The following is a 14,495-nucleotide window of genomic DNA, read 5'->3' as shown; positions in this document are numbered from 1 at the left end:
CAGATGACATGTCTAAAATGAATAATAAAATATTCATTATGGAGTCATAAACATGGAACATAAAAAATATCTAATATAAACAAACAAAAAAGAATGAAAAAGGAACAAGTTTTTTTTTGGAAATCATAAAAAAACATAAAAAATGTATGTTATATTTTTCCAACCATATAAACTTATCAAAATGTATAAGGTTTTTTCCAAATGGCTAAAAACAAAAACAAATTTTTCAAAATGGCAAAAAGCAGAAATGAATTCTTCCAAATGGCTTAAACAAAAAATTCTAAATTTCCATGTATCATATTAGAATCAAAACGAAACCCATACTATTGGGACACAATACTCTAAGAATTATATGAATTGGAAGTATATATAAAAATTTGGAACTATATACTATCAAAATATAAATGCAAATATTAAAATGTATATTAACATATAACATTTTTTGAGAATCAATGACAAAAACCAATACAAATAACATGTATAACATAACTCATAGAAATTATAATTATACAAACAAACAAAAATGCATAACATCAAAACACACTTACATATAAATAAAAACATTTTAGGGGAAACAATATGAAATATTTTACATCATAAAGATCAATACAAACATAGTTTTAAAGTATTACCATAAAGACCCATAGTATGTATAGAGACAAAAATGGAAATATTTTCCACAACCACAGAGAGCATATAAAATGGAAATGTTTATAAGAACTCCTAAGAATACTAATAACGTAAGAATCCATATCCATATCCAATGGTGGAATCTCATCAACATAATCCATACGGGGAGCAATTGCAAAAACATTTCCATACTCAATCAAATCATTTCAATCCTCCAATGTTGGGTACCAAAACCCAGACATCTGCTCATTAGTTGAATTATCAATATCTATTAGAAAACAGATGTGAGTCATCATGTCATATAATAGGAAAGGAACTTCACTGCAGTTTCACATAAGAGCCAAACCATGGACTGTTTGAAATGGAAGATAACCAGGACATTTGCTATTTATATCTACAGAAATTTATTCCAACAAATTCCATCTGAAACCCCAATCATCTTCAAAGTAGTCAATTATTCGTTCAACACACAGTTGACCAAATTGGAAATGATCTAATTATTCAATTGACCATACAAAAATGGAGCCATCATTGATAAGGCATATCAACTTATTCATGTATATTGCTAATGACATACACCGTATGTCACTAATTGGAACAAATGAAAAACCCCATTCATTTTTTATTACATCAAACCAGTAGATTGTATACCTTGTCCAGATACATCCAAAACAATTTACTTTTATAAAAAACTACATTCTTCGGGGGTGAAGTGCCACCAAATGAAATAACAACCCTTTGCCATACCCTATCAAGGCTACTGCAAACATAAAATTTGGACTGCATTCTATCATACATATGTTTTAGAACAACCCAGTCATATTTTATGTTTCTTACACTTTCTAATAATGAAAACAATCCCCAGTATCCAATTCGTACTGGCCCTATGTTTTTAAATGCCTTTGTAAATGTATTCATTACAAAATAGTTGTGTGTATGGGAGCATTCTATTGGTAAGGATAAAACCACCATTGGTCCAACAATACACTCTACTCTGTATCTTGAATCTATGAATCACAAATGAAACTGAGATATGTGCCCATTTTGATTAAGGTATTGAGCAGCAAAACAATTGTCTTCACTATTGAAGAAAGGAACGAGAAATCCAAATTCGTTCATAGAGACATTCTTGCAACGTAACAAGAAATAAGGGTTTTGCAAAACATTCTTCCATTTCTTACAAACGGTGCTAAACTTTATCACAACCGATAAAGGGAGCCACAGGAAGACAATTTCAAGAACTTCGAATGGAAGACAACTCCAAATAGTTGGATCCATGATCAAACAATGAAATCACCTAACAGTAAAAAAAAAAAACACATTTGATATCAACAAAACAATTTAATGTTGAATAAAATTAAAAGTAGCATACATACATAATTTACCATTTACACATACAAAAAAACTTCACATATACACATTGTATAAAATCAAATGAGCGATGATAACATTATTATGAAACCGAACACAATTCCACAATTTTTTAAACCTAATCTCTATAATCCAAAATTATTAATGTTAGTAAACCTATAATTATGTTTATATTAAGATCTATGATTAATATTGATGCTATAATGTTTCTACAAATATATTTGTAGTATCAAATAAGAACAACTCATTAGGTAGGTTGCCATGAAGGAAAACACCTAATTCATAATGCCAACAAAAAATTGAGTAGAAAACACCATGTTATGTTTTTGTTGGATTATACAATTTTCCATTGTGTTAAAGATAAAAAATGTTAATGGTTGTGTAAGAGTGAAATTTTAACTAATAAAAAATAGTTGGGGAACAACTTGGTTTTCTTTCTAGATTCAAGATCGCATGGCTACTTGTTTTGTATAGTAGTGAATTAATTTTAGTTATATGTTTGAATTATGTGTATAATGTGAATCATAATTAACTATTGTCAATTGTGATTAGGTGTAATAACCACCTAAATAAGGAGTACTCTTTAAGGTGTAATAACCACCTAAATAATATTTGGTTGGAATTTGACAATTTTTTGTTGACTCAATCATAATGAATCAAGACATATCAAATTAAAATTATATTACTAAATTTATAAAACAACACATTCTTATATATTAATTTTTTTCATATTTAGAATTAATCTAAAATCATCTTACTTATTTATTAATAAAACAATAGATTGTTAATATCATAAGATAATCTTTGTAATGGACTCCATTAATATCACAATTTAATCATTCTAATGGACTACATTAATATATACATGATTATGATTATGTGGTATATGAAGGTTAAATTACTAAATACTAGGAAATTTAAATAATAAAAAATGTAGTATGTTTTAAGTTTGTGAGATTTTTCAACATAATTTTATATATTTATAACTTTTTAAAAGAATTTCTTAATATTTATTAAGAAAATGTGTTTCTAAAACAATTAATTCTATATGTTTCCATTGCTTTTAAAAAATAATGATATATAAGTTGATCTTAATATTAAAACATAATTATTATTATTATTTTATGTATTTATAAATATTTTTAATGGGTTGTCTAAAACCTAGATGTTTAGGAATTTTTGGTTGGAATTTGACAATTTTTTGTTGACTCAATCTTAATTTTTATTGTTTATCCAAATTTAATTGTAATTCCAAACAATCTTTGCCAAATTATAAACAATATAAAATCTAACAACACATGAATTTAAGCATATATTAAGTAAGGTATTTAAAGTTAAAAAAATGAAAATATTTTATTTATTTAATTAATCTATTCTTATACATAAAAAGTTGCCAACATTTAGTTTGGAACCCTGAACAGATTGCCGGTGATAAGATGGAGGAAGGTGAGGATGACGTCAAGTCATCATACCCCTTACGCCCTGGGCAACACACGTGCTGCAATGACCGGGAGAAAGGGTCGCGACCCCGCGAGGGCAAGCTAACCTCAAAAACCCAACCTCAGTTCGGATTGCAGGCTCGAGTACCTAAAGGTCCTTATCAGTCAAGCCCCCTCCGGGTCCTTGCTTTCCTAGCGTCAAGCAAGCCCCTACCGGTCCTTGCCCGATGCGGGACAAGTAATAAATTCCTCTCCTTATCATTCGAGCCCCCTGTCGTGTCCTTGCACTAGGAAGCACAAGCCCCTAATTTAGGAAACAATTAAAAAAAAAAGTTACACTACGAGATTTAAAATAACTTTTTATAATATAATTTTATAAAATCCATATCTTATTTTGCTAACATATTATAATATGTATGTAATATAGTGAGAAGAGTTTTTTCATAATTATCTTATATAATTATATAATTCTATTTCTTTGAAAAAGGTTAAAAGAAATGTTTAAGCAATTTTCAATAACATATTAAATACATTTAATTATTTAAATTAATACATTCCAACTAAACACATATATATTATCCAAATTCCTATAATATTAATAACAACCAATTACATTTAAAATCCATATGTTAATGGTTGTGTAAGAGTGAAATTTTAACTAATAAAAAATAGTTGTGGAACAACTTGGTTTTTTTTCTAGATTCAAGATCACATGGCTACTTGTTTTGTATAGTAGTGAATTTATTTTAAATATACCTTTTAATTATGTTTGTAATGTGAATCATAATTAACTATTGTCAATTGTGATTAGGTGTAATAACCACCTAAATAAGGAGTAGTCTTTAAGGTGTAATATCCACCTAAATAATGTTTGGTTGGAATTTGACAAATTTTTGTTAACTCAATCATAATGAATCAAGAAATATCAAATTAAAATTATATTACTAAATTTCTAAAGCAACACATTCTTATATATTATTCTTTTTCATATTTAGAATTAATCTAAAATCATTTTACTTATTTATTAATAAAACAATAGATTGTTAATATCATAAGAAAATCCTTGTAATGGTCTCCATTAATATCACAACTTAATCATTCTAATGGACTACATTAATATCTACATGATTATGATTATGTGGTATATGGAGGTTAAATTAATAAATATTGGGAAATTTAAATAATAAAAAAATGTAATATGTTTTAAGTTTGTGAGATTTTTCAACATAATTTTATATATTTATAATTTTTTTTAATTATTTGAATTTCTTAATATTTATTAAGATAGTATTTCTTATTTAATAATGTAATTTTTAATCATACAGTAATCATAATAATTATAATTTAAATGTTTTTAACCATTAAGAAAATGTGTTTCTAAAGCAATTAATTCTATATGTCTCCATTGTTTAAAAAAATAATGTTATATACGTTGATCTTAATATTAAAACTGAATTATTATTTTTATTTTATGTATTTATAAATATTTTTAATGGGTTGTCTAAAACCTAGATGTTTATGAATTTTTGGTTGGAATTTGACAATTTTTTGTTGACTCAATCTTAATTTTTATTGTTGACTCAAATTCACTTGTAATTCCAAACAATCTTTGCTAAATTTACTTGTAATTCCAAACAATATTTACTCAAATCTACTTGTAATTTTTAATTTTTTTGTTGACTTAGATTTACTTGTAATTCCAAACAATCTTTGCCAAATTATAAACAATAGAAAATCTAACAACACATGAATTTAAAGATATATTAAATAAGGTATTTAAAGTTTATTTTAAAAAAAATTGAAAAGATTTTATTTATTTAATCAATCTATTCTTGTACATATTTTTATTAGACAATGTTTTTTTTGTAATTATAATTTAGGAAACAAATAAAAAAAAAGAGGTTACACTAAGAGACTTAATATAACTTTTTATAATATAATTTTATAAAATCCATATCCTATTTTGCTAACATATTATAATATGTATGTAATATAATGAGAAGAGTTTTTTCATTATTATCTTATATAATTATATAATTCTATTTCTTTGAAAAAAGTTAAAAAAAAATGTTTAAACAATTCTCAATAACATATTAAATACATTTAATTATTTAAATTAATACATTCCACCTAAACACATCTACATTATCCAAATTCCTATAATAATAATAACAACCAATTACATTTAAACCTGTCTTTGTTTATTAGTGAATGAATTTTTTATTGAAGCAATACACATCTAAATATTCATAATTATACAACACACCCTTTTATTGAATCCAATAAAATTTCCTCACTCAAGCAACCACACACAGATAAGGTTTGACATTATCAATTAGCAGGAAACTTGGATTTAGTTATCCACATGATTATGATTATGGGGTATATGGAGGTTAAATTAATAAATATTGGGAAATTTGAATAATAAAAAATGTAGTCTCTTTTAAGTTTGTGAGATTTTTCAACATAATTTTATATATTTTTTAATTATTTGAATTTCTTCATATTTATTAAGATAGTGTTTCTTATTTAATAATATATTTTTTAGTCATATAGTAATCATAATAATTATAATTATAAATTAATATTTGGAGTGTTTTAAGAGTGTATCTAATTATTGTTTATCTAAAGCTTTCTCAACTATTTGTATATAGTATAAAGCTATTATATTTATTGGAAAATAATATAAGAGAATATTTAATTAAATGGTGAATTTAGTAATAAGGTATTCTGGACTATTTATATATAGTATAAAGTGATTATATTTATTGGAAAATAATATAATAGAATATTGGACTCTATCTTCGGCAAAATATTTGAGAGTACTATATTAAATTTAAATAGAGGAAAATGGTCTAACAATCACATGGGTATTAAATGAATTTTAGTTGGAGAGGTATTTAATGTCAATTCAGACCTAAGGTATCAGAGTTTTGTCTTTGAATATTTACAAGTAACATGAATTTATTAAAAGATTGTTGAGAAATTAGTTTGTTTTAATATCTCTCAATTCAAATGATTATTAGTGATAGTGGACTGAAAGTGATAAATATCTTCTCTAAAGCTAACATCTTCTTTAAAGTTTGTGCACTTTATCCTAATTATTCCAATTCACAGAAATTAGTTTGTTTTAATATCTCTCAATTCAAATGATTATTAGTGATAGTGGACTGAAAGTGATAAATATCTTCTCTAAAGCTAACATCTTCTTTAAAGTTTGTGCACTTTATCCTAATTATTCCAATTCACCCAATAAGTTTTACCTCTTTAAATTGTACCGGTTAACCACTAAAAAGTTTCAATACATATAGTCATCCTTATTTTTTTCATATTTCAATATCCATATATAATTAACTCAACAAAATCTTGTTTTTAACATCTTCTTTAATTTTGTGCACTTTATCCTAATTATTCTAATTTACCCAATAAGTTTTACCTCTTTAAATTGTACCGGTTAACCACTAAAAAGTTTCAATACATATAGTCATCCTTATTTTTTTCATATTTCAATATCCATATATAATTAACTCAACAAAATCTTGTTTTTAACACTAAACTCATAAACTTAATTTTTAAAATACTACATAATTACTATCTACTTACACATAAATATAAACCAATAAAGTTTTCATATATATTATTAATTAATTATTCACATATCATTAAAAAAACATATCGATCTGCTCTTTAAACATTATAATCATCCAAATAATTGAACATTCACACATCTCACAATTCAGAAAAATAAATACAAAGAAGAGTATAAAGTAGAGGAACAAATGATACGTAGCCATCTTTGGGCTTGGGGCAATGACGCAGCTAGTGAGGTAAAACCGAGGAGCGTCAATTGCTGGTTGAAAACTATTTCCAGCCCCCCTCGTTGGCTTGGGCTACGCCTTGGCCTTCGAGAATTTTTGGAGGGCTAGGCTTTGGCTCGGGCTCCAAATAATTCAAATTTCCAAACTGGTAGCAAACTATAAATACGGGAGACGAAATTTGCATGGGTGGGATTGTTGGTTAAGTTATAATATTGTCCTATATGGAATTTGTGGGCCTATGTTAAATTCTGGAAGATATTTCTTCGTGGATGTTGAAGGTTTATTCAAGACTGGGTGAAGAATATTTCTTATTTTGTCCTATATGGCATATGTTGCGTTATGAAGTTTGGGAAGATATTTCTTAATGGATGTGGATGAATTATTCTTGTTACCAGAATACCAATACTATAAGAGAATTTGCATCGCTGGATTATTACCATTTGGTTGGTTTGTTTTCAAAACCGTTTAGTTTATAATTCCAGTGCATCTTATCTCTTCATTCTTTCTACATAAAATTTTTTAATTGTGGTAAGGTATGCATGTCAATATCAACTCTATGTACAGATGCAGTGGCACTCTTCATGGGATTGGAATTCAAAAATCGTTTGACTTTAAGTAATTTTTTTATTTGAGGTTCAACTAGAAAAACAATTCTAAGTACTTGACAATTTGAATAATTTGAATATGATTATTCATTAGGGTTTGAGATTATTTATTAATTTTTTCTCAATAAAATTATTCTAAAAAAATTATGGTTTTTCCCCACATCTCCCTATCACCATCTATTTGTACCATTTACTCATACAGCCCATGATAAAGGAATTTTAATTCTTGCGGCTACTATTACCATTTTCAACCAAAAGGGTTCCACCAATGCACCTTGAAGGAAACCTTACCATTTTCAACCAAAAGGGTTCCACCAATGCATTTTGAAGGAAACCTTGAAAAAACACTAGGTAGAAAAAAGGAAGGCTATGAAAGATTTTGCACATTTCTTAACAAATAGAAGCCCAGAGAAGCCCCTTCAAATCTTTCGAGTAATCCTTCTAGCAATCGTTCCAGTAATCCTTCAACCATTCCAACAACCCAAGCGCTAAGAAATAAATGCATGCATCCACGGAGCCTATGATTATAATAGATGGATGGTAATGAATAATAAATACAATAAATATTTAATAAACGCTCAAGATGGACTGGTGATTCCTCAAGGTTACAATTGGAGATGGAATGGAAGAGTTATTATATTATTCCTCCACGTTACAATCAAGGATGGAGTGAAGGAGTTATTATTAAGAGCATGAATGGTGAAATTGACGGACCCCTATTTTTTGAAGTTATTATTTCCATTGTGGATTACTGGAACGATTGCTGAAATGGTGAAATTGATGGACACCTGTTTTTTGGAGTTATAGAGAACCCTGTTTTTTGGAGTTATTATTAACAACACGAAAAGGTGAAATTGATGTACAATTTAATGAAACGACAGGTCACCAATGGTTTGAAATGGATGATCATCTTATTCGGAAATAATTAAATCCAAAAAAAACATATACTATACTTTCATATCTAAATTTTAAAATGGTAGAAAAATCTTTCATCACTATCACTATCACTATCATTATCACTATCCCTCTTATCACTCAAAATTTTTAAATAATTAATAATATACACACTATCCCTCTTATCACTGAAAATTTTTAAATAATTAAAAATATACACACTATTAACTTTAACCTTTGTTTTCTTTTAATCTTACCCTAAATAAAAATCCCTTATCATTATTTATTAATATATTAGTTCATCCATAAACTCAAAAATTAATTTGTCCTTCCTTTAAATTAAATTTTCTAACAACTTAAAAACTTCATAATCATTAAATTATTATATATTGACATCTCATTATATATCAATATCTACATATGCATATTCAACACATTTCTTCATTATTTTATTCCAGATCTACATATTATTTTCACAAGAAGGAAATTTAATTAAATAGTGAATTTAATAATAAGGGATTCTCGACTATTTGTATATAGTATAAAGTGATTATATTTATTGGAAAATAATAGAATAGAATATTTAATTAAATGGTGAATTTAATAATTAGGGATAAGCTTTTCAAATTTCTTTAAATGTTAAATTTTTCCTTACTAAATATTATATAAAGTAAATTATGGGAAAATAGTGAAATTTACCTATGTGTAAATATATGCAATTTTATGAAATCTTTTGATATGGATAAAGAAAGAATGCTTTCAAGATAGGTACAAAAATATACAATAAGATAGCTTGTAATAGTTGGTACAATGAAAAATATAAGTCAACAGAAAAGAAATTATTAAATGTCAATTGAAATGAGGAGATTCATAAAATGAGTGAATGCCAAAAAACTTATGCATACTCAAAATAATCCTTCTTAAAAAAAACACAAATTAATTGCCATTGTAAATTTTCATCCTAAAAGAATGTGAATATAGTTACATTCACAAAGTTTATTGCTAGGGAAAAAATTAAAGATTAAATGATAACATATGTTTTCTAGCTTAATAAGAGAGAGATCAAGGAAAATTTCACCTTTCTAACTAAATGTATAATAGGTTATTTGACAAGGAAATTTAAAGAAGTGTTAAAACATGTTGTTAAGAGAAAAAACCATTTATCTTCCTAAGTTAGTTTTTAACTTATTGACACCTGTTATTTAGAATTGGACACACGTTACCAATGGTTTGACCCCTGTTATTTAGAATTGGACACACGTTACCAATGGTTTGACCCCTGTTATTTAGAATTGGACACACGTTACCAATGGTTTGAAATGGATGATCATATTATTTGGAAATACACCTTTCCACTACTATGCTAAGTGTAGATGTAAGGTGTGTTACATTTTGTAGTCTTCCCACTATGGTTAACCCTCATAGGTGTCAATTAACAAATGGCATGGTAAATTTTTAATGGAGCTTTGTAAAAAATTAATTTAAACAATTGTTAATCATGCGGGAAGTTAGTGGTGTGAGTTCAATCCATTGATATCGTGGTAATGACGAGAATATACTAGCATTTTTAAATTCAAACTGTCCGATAAAAATTTTTATTAGTAAAATCATTAAAATACCCAACTCCAATAAGAAAGACGCCTATCTACGTAAAAAAATTAAAAATTAAAAATATAAAACAACAAAATAATAAATAGAATAAATAAAATGAGTGTTTTGTTCATGTTCCGAGTGCGCAACCTACGTCTCTCATAAAGGGACATGGCTAAAGGCATCCTGTTTTACTCTTATTTAGGGTGTAGCAGGTTCTCAAGTTTTTGTCCTCAAATTATTGTGTCCTAAACAACTATACACTGTATAATGTAGTGACACTCCTGGCCCACACATGGTTTGAGTGAATTGATTTTGAGTTTTTTTTCTTCATATTTTTGGCTTTTTACTTCTATTTAGAGTATTCATTCATCATTTTTATGGTTATTGTGTTGGAAATATAATAGTGCCCACTCCCTGTGTTCTGCTTCCTGGAAATGTTGACAAACCAAACCTTGCCCACACAGGGTTCCCTAGTTTCGCTTTCTGGCACTATCGTAGAATAAAACAATGGAAATTACATGAAAACCAAAATGAAATGCTTAGCCCGAGCCTCTCGGAGCTTGGCTCAATCAGAATTATCACGTCGTCTCTCCACGGCTTAGGGAGATTGCCTTCGCTGGCTTCCAGTGTTGAATGATTCTCGGGAAACGAATACTTGAGTTTTAAATACATTAAGTCCCTGCCCTCCTAATCTCCTGATGATGAAGGAAGAAATTTAAGTTTTAAATATATTAAACTCCCCATTTCAAGCCGATCATTGACGCCTTTCTAATGCCGTAGTTTAAAAATATGTTTTTTTCCATGAAAGTTATGGAAATTTCGGTTATATTTTGAAAAAAATTGGCAGATATTTTTCAAATCAAGTAAAAGTTGTTAAGATTCATAATTTTAGGTGTTTTTGATGTTTTTATGGTGTTAAATTCATTTCCACCATTAAAAATATGATTCAAACACTACCTCTACAAAATTTAAAAAAACAACGGCCACTTTTGACCATCCGAACAATTCCTCGACCACCATAGATAAATCTCTTTCTAATTGCACTCAAAACTCACCCATCCATACCAAAAAAACAAGGTTCGAGAGATTGAAATATATATGGGAAAGGCTCAGCCTAATTTATAAACTTTACACATATTTTCTGGTTAATTTTGATCAAAGCTTATATAGAAATTGAAGTATATCTGGGAAAAGCACGGTCTAATTTATAGATTTTACACATATTTTCTGGGTAATTTTGATCAGTTGTTTTCCAACTGATAACCAGGTAAAGTTTCCAGGGATGGGAATAGGTTGGGAATATTGGAATCAATTTCTGCCTTCCAATACGACTAGCTTGGCTAGGCTCTGCTTTCCAATCAAATTATCCAGCCAGCTATCTTCACTAACACTCGGAGTAATACTCGATAGGTCCCTTCGTTGTCGCTCATGGCCTATAGCCAATAAAGTAGCAATAGAAGGTCTAGTCCTTGGCATGCCACTAAGAGATATATTGCCACTTCAAACGCCAAAAGATATCCACTACTCGAGGACATTGATATTAATGGTTTCAATTCTGGAATTATCAAAATTGGGTAGCTTAAGAGATCATGATTCAATAGAAGCAGACCTTGTCCGCTTTCTTTGGAGTCAATATCTTTACACTGTACACATTTCTTATATTTTTAGAAGGGTTTAACTAGTCATCTTGTCACCCAAACATTGTAGTCAGTTCGGTTTGTATCAGGGAAGAAAGCATTAGCAGTTGACGAGGAAGGACCCAAGAAAGACTTACGTTGATGCGCCAAGGTATGGAACCAACCGGAGGGGAACAGGTGTAGTTGTGCTCCATGGATTCTTCCCACCTCTTCTTGCTTTTATGCAAGGCCAGGCTTCAAACCCAACCAAATACAATTGATGAATTAGCTCGAACCCAATCGCAAGCTAGGATCGGAAGAACTGTACCTTTACCGAATAGTGCTATAACTCTTCTTTACTGAATAGTGCTATAACTCTTCTTATTTATTCTATTGACTTTGAACTTTAATCGGTGGTTGCTTGCTTTGTAGGTTACTTTGAACTTTAATTGTTCTATTCTCACATTTAAGAAATGCTCGGGAGTAACAGATTTCGCGCAACACTCATCCCGATAGGGTCAATTTCTTACACTACTATATGATACTATGAAACAAACATCCTCCGTCGTGTTTTTATTCCTGTACTAAACCCTTCTACAATGAATATCCAATACCCTATACCCCTGTATATAGATGGAATAGCTGGCCGTGGAGCAACAGACTCTCAAGCCTAAGGAGCTGTGTGAGTGTGCTACTGAGGAGCTGAAATGCTCGAGAGAGCCTGAGGAGCCATTTGAGTGCGCTACTTTTCCGTGCTCCACACTACTATTCCCCGCTCCGCACAACTGTTCCCCACCCCGCTGAAGGCAATGACTGTTGGAATTTTCTGATAAATTCCATAACAGACAGACAAAAATTGCTCTGTTTTTGCACTCTGTTTTTTGCACAGAAAAAACAGAAAATCGCTTGCTGGAAACGGTGTTTCAGCAACACAGTTTTTTTTTTCAGTTGCTATAACTTGTGTTGCAGCAACGCTGTTCGTGGTGTTGCAGCAACGTAAACTTTTGACATCAAGTATTTTTTGAGTTACGGTGTAACAGCAACAGGAAAAATTAACTTGCGTTTATTAAAAATAAACTAATTGCTATAGATTTGTCTTCCTCATACTGAGGGAATTTCACAACTTCTATTACAAAACAGATTCACCAAGGAACGCTTCTGTTCCACACAAATAAAAATCTGTTAAACAAATTTCATTCAAATATCTGCACTGCTGTGCATTTTTTCCTTTCTGCTCTCTGCTGCGCTGTTGCATCTACTCCTGCTGTGCACTGTTGTGCGTTTCACTATCTGGCAAGTATTATCTTCACACTACTGCGTGCTCTCCTCTACTCTCTATCAATCTGCTGCTAACCTTTACATTTCAGTCCCTACACTGCTGTGCAAAAAGCTTCATTCATATGAGCTCGTGCTGCTACACATTCTTTTCACATTCAACAGAAATTACATTCGAGCACTGCTGCACTACTTTTTGCAGAGAGGTAAATCACTACTGCCGCTCATTACATTTATATGTTTAAAACATATCTGATTTAAACAATAAAAAAATCAAAATATCTTCTAACGCTTATCTGTGAATCGAATGCAGCAAGGCAGTGATGCCTTTCTCAAGAAATCAAGTCGCCGGTTGTAGGGGAATTCATTTCTGAGAATTTAATGCACATTACTGTGCAAAATATAAGGCGTGACTTTGATGCATCGAACAGCCTGGAATATCTACAGAAATTAGATTTCTGTCTAGCTGTTCATTGTTGCAGTTGGAATTAAATTCCAACACTCCCCCTTAATTTCAACTGTTGGGTTATCAGTCATACCCAGACACTTCATCAAAAATTCAAAATTTTTCTAATCCAATGGTTTGGTCAGAATATCAGCAACCTGCTCCTTCTCTGCTCTTATGACAGATTTAATTCCATATATCTCCCTTATAGGAAGATTCATATGATAGAGTTCTTCCAGGGTCTTCATCAAATCTTCAATCTCTTCCTCTGTCATATTGACAAGGGTTTTGGCAGTGAAGCCCATCTCAGCCATCTTGGCAAGAGTTACATATCGAACTCCATACTCTTTAAACAGATCTTCAAGAAACTTTAATTCCTTTCTCCCATTCATGGGTTCTGTCCATTTCCTATCTTGAACTCCATCTTCTAAATAAACAGGGTCATCAACATGACTAGATAAAGCAAACAAAGAATTTGTACCTTCATTTGTTGCTTCTTGTGGTGTGCTTGGAGAAGCACATTCATTTCTCCTCAAGGGTGCGACTTGCTGCCCTTGTGTTGGCGCCGCTATTTGGGGATGTACTTCAGCCATCTCCTCATCACCTTCATCACGAGACAAACAGATTTTATCATTCACTGTTTTCTCTAAGCTTTCATCACAAGCTTTCTCCTCAATGAATTGAGGTTTTGCTGTCTTCACTTTCTCCATGCCTTGATAGGCTATCTTGAGAGTTTCCCATGCTTCTCTGGATGTCTTAGCTGCTGCTATCCTTGGAAACACACTTTCATTCACTGCTCGATACAAGAA

At 29.9% G+C, this 14,495-nt stretch overlaps 1 non-coding gene across 1 annotated transcript; it reads left to right on the top strand.

Moving 5' to 3' along the window:
• The first annotated feature begins 7,232 nt into the window (after window positions 1–7,232).
• On the top strand, window positions 7,233–7,374 carry LOC149158864 (U4 spliceosomal RNA). Its single transcript, XR_016262090.1, has one exon. It is a non-coding gene; the product is annotated as a U4 spliceosomal RNA (small nuclear RNA).
• The last annotated feature ends 7,121 nt before the right edge of the window (window positions 7,375–14,495 follow it).

The sequence above is a fragment of the Pinus tabuliformis genome, chromosome 5_2 (assembly GCF_031772625.1).
Source record: "Pinus tabuliformis cultivar Carrire ecotype Pingquan chromosome 5_2, CPIR1, whole genome shotgun sequence".
Taxonomy (NCBI): domain Eukaryota; kingdom Viridiplantae; phylum Streptophyta; class Pinopsida; order Pinales; family Pinaceae; genus Pinus; species Pinus tabuliformis.
Note: the sequence above shows the minus strand (reverse complement) of the source record. Positions and strands in the feature narration are given on the sequence as shown.